The sequence below is a fragment of the Cebus imitator genome, unplaced genomic scaffold, assembly GCF_001604975.1.
Source record: "Cebus imitator isolate Cc_AM_T3 unplaced genomic scaffold, Cebus_imitator-1.0 Scaffold0, whole genome shotgun sequence".
Taxonomy (NCBI): domain Eukaryota; kingdom Metazoa; phylum Chordata; class Mammalia; order Primates; family Cebidae; genus Cebus; species Cebus imitator.
This window is the reverse complement of record NW_016107315.1, coordinates 11,403,171-11,406,537: the sequence shown is the minus strand read 5'-3', so window position 1 is coordinate 11,406,537 and position 3,367 is coordinate 11,403,171. Positions and strand designations below refer to the sequence as shown.

At 48.7% G+C, this 3,367-nt stretch overlaps 1 protein-coding gene across 1 annotated transcript in view; it reads right to left on the bottom strand.

Moving 5' to 3' along the window:
- Positions 1–2,035, bottom strand: part of PAK2 (p21 (RAC1) activated kinase 2) — an 84,763-nt gene extending 82,728 nt beyond the window's left edge. Inside the window, exon 1 of the mRNA XM_017522819.2 lies at positions 1,851–2,035. The gene's annotated coding sequence lies outside the window, so the exon portion shown is untranslated. The remainder of the gene's footprint in view (positions 1–1,850) is intronic.
- Between the last annotated feature and the right edge of the window lie 1,332 nt (positions 2,036–3,367).

Sequence of the window (3,367 nt, the reverse complement as noted above, 5' to 3'; positions counted from 1 at the left end):
ATCACAGAGCCACTATCACTTGTATACTGGAACTACGATCTTACATTTTGAATTTGGGTTTGCAAGATTGGTATTAAATAGCACAAAGTCCAGAAGAGTAACTGTCTCTGAATCATAGGAAAACATAAATTGAGGCCCTAAAGGAAGTGAAATACCCAGGAACTCTTCCTTCATAAAAATATCTGCTTTTAGAAAAAACTGGCAGAGAAGCTAACATCTACAGACCAAGTTTCAAACTCCAACATTTCTACACCTTAATCCCTCAGGCCATAAAACATCCATTAAGTTAAAAACAACTGATACTACTACAGTATTTAACAAACGATGGCAGTATTGAAGCTGAGTATTGAAGCCACTTTTTTCAGAGCCTTGCAGGAGGGAAAGGTAACAATGGGCTAGTGAAAACACAAAATACACTGAATTTAGGTCAACCTCTGTTACCAAATCAGAAAGCTGGTTTAAGACCTACATCCATTATAGGTTCACTTTTCATAAGGTAAGTGTAAATCAGTGTGCTTGGCTAATTAGTAGCTCAAAAGATTTAAAAGCTGAGGATGACAGACTGAAAAAGTTGCCTGAAATCACACTAACAGAACATGAAAAAGGCTCTTCATATATACACGAGCATGAGTGTGTTTTACAAAAGCCACAGAGCTTCTGGCAAAACTGACAGGTTTTAACCTGCTTTAAAAATTACTATTCACTGCCTTCATCCCAATCTAGCTTTATTGAGTGTTATTCTTTTGGACAACCTTACAAAAACAAAACCCCCAGAGCAAATTCTTGTACATTTCAATATCCTGCCTACTTATAAGAGCGGAAGAGTCGAACACAGCAGGGGAAAAAACGTGACGTGCACAACCTTGATCCAAAACACAGCTTTTCGTAGTCTAATTTTGGGACTAACCATTCTGTCTTTTCATAAAGATTTAAAAAGAAAACAAAGAAATGATATATCACCTGTAAAGCAGAGCTGAGATAATGATATCAATAGGAGTTCGTTATTTATTAAGGGAAAACAAATCACGCTCACAAGAGCATTACTATTAAAATTAAGATACAAGGATGGGTACAACCTCACACCAACTGACAATGACACACGTTCTTGGATGGGTTATCTTTAAAGAATTAGTCAAAAGGTTGAGTCCACAGAGAAATCTGTGGCAACGTTTTTTGTTTGTGCGTGCATGTGTTTCAAAGAAAGCCAAACATGGTGAAAAATCAATCTTAACTTCACCTAAGTTACCTAAAGAAGCGAATTTTCACCCCCAGGCTGAAGATCAAATAGGAGCGAGAAGCTCTGAAAGTTCTGTTCTTAGGCAGTGGCCCTCGAGCGCCCGGGACGCTCTACGTTTTTACAAATGTGGAATGTGGAAAAGAGGTTACAGACTGGAGCTGAGAAAATGGTTAAGGTACTTGCGAAAATATTCCTCAGCACTGAAACTGGGGTGAACAGAGAGCTAGCAAGGAGGGGCTGAGAATCAGTGAGAGAGGAAAAATCAAGGAACAAAACCCGAGCATTAAGAAAACGGAGAAGAGGAAGAGGGTGAAACGCAAGGGAAGGGAAGACCGAGAGTCGGCAGAGCCCGCGGTGCTGCACGGTTCAGGGCAGGGCTGGGTCCAGGAAGAGTCAGACCTCAGCAGCTCTGCAAGCTTCCCATTTCGGGCTAAAGCCAGAGAAGAAAACAGCCCTGGGGAGCAGACAATGAGCCACCGCCCCGGGAGCCGCGGCTCCCAGCACGCAGGTGGCGGCTCCCCATCCCGGGCCGCTCCCGCCCGCCAGGCCGCGGAGAAGGAAGGAGGAAGAGAGCCGGCCCACGTCCCGCGCCGGCGGGCCTGTGTGCACTTACCCCAGGCGAGCCAAGGTCCCCGCCCCAGCGAGGCGCCTCGGTCGGAGCTCCCGGCGGGCTGCGGAGCCGCCCCGGGCCAGCGCGCGGCGCGGGGAGGGGAGGGGAGGGAAGGGGAAGCGGGGCGGGAAGAGACGCCGCGCTGGAGCAGCCGCTGCTACCGCTAGGCCCAGCGGCGGCGGAGCCCTGCGGCCACCAGGGAGGGGAGGGGAGGGAGCCTTCGGCAATGGCGACGGCCCGGGCCGGAGGGGAAGCGGAACAACCGCCGCCGATGCGCGTGGCCACAAGCCTGGGGGAGGGCGACGGCAGGGAGCAACGCGAGGCGGGGCCAGAGCCCAGAACCCCTCCCGCCCTGAAGCCGGAGCTCCCCAGAGTGGAGACGAGCGCCGCCTCCCACGGGCAGGCCCGCGCGGGGGCCGCTGGGAGTCGTAGTTCGGTGATCGACGTTGCTTTTTATTCCTTTGACAGTCTTTGTACTGAGAGGAGCAGCCAGTCCCTCATTTAATTTAGCATTGTCTCCAAGCAGGTTTTTGCCGACGGAAGACGCTGACAGACGATTGCTGTTATACACATTTCCTCCACGACATTTGTTTCTGGGAATTCATATGTTACCTGTTTTGCTTTTTTGCTTACAAACTCTTAACTATAATTCTGCTGCTAAATTAAGTCCCACCTCCTTGCAAATTAATACTTCCCTATTTTATCCACTGAGGAGTTCATCAATGTTTCACTTATTCTACAAATATTTGAATGTCCAATATGGACTAGATACTGTTAAGCATCAGAAATGCAAGGGTGGGCCAGGCGTGGTGGTTCCCGCCTGTAATCCCAGCACTGTGGAAAGCGGAGGCAGGCAGATCACCTGAGGTCAGGAGTTCGAGACCAGCCTGGCCAAGATGGTGAAACCCATCTCCACTAAAAATACAAAAATTAGCCGGGTGTAGTGGGGAGTGCTTGTAGTCCTAGCTACTGGGGAGGCTCAGGCAGGATAATCGCTTGAACCTGGGAAGAGGAGGTTGCAGTGAGCCAAGATTGGACCACTGCACTCCAGTGTGGGTGACAAAGCCAGACTCCATCTCCAAAACAAAACGAAACAAAAAAACACAAAAGAAATGCAAATTGATTCACCAAGCCTTTGTGGAGCTTATATGAAGACACAGCAATTAGTCACACCTGGTATAAGAAAAAACTTGGGGAGATTACTTTGGAAGGCCTCGTGAAGGAAGTGACACTTAATAACAGAAAGAGACAGCAATAAGAAGCACCCAAAGAAAAGCAATACAAGTAGGAGAAGAAAGAAAAGAGCTTGCTACGGTCGGTTAAGAAAGCCGCCGCGCGCGGTGGCTCACGCCTATAATCCCAGCACTTTGGGAGGCCGAGGCGGGTGGATCACGAGGTCAAGAGATTGAGACCATCCTGGTCAACATGGTGAAAACCCGTCTCTACTAAAACTACAAAAAAATTAGCTGGGCATGGTGGCGCGTGCCTGTAATCCCAGCTACGCAGGAGGCTGAGGCAGG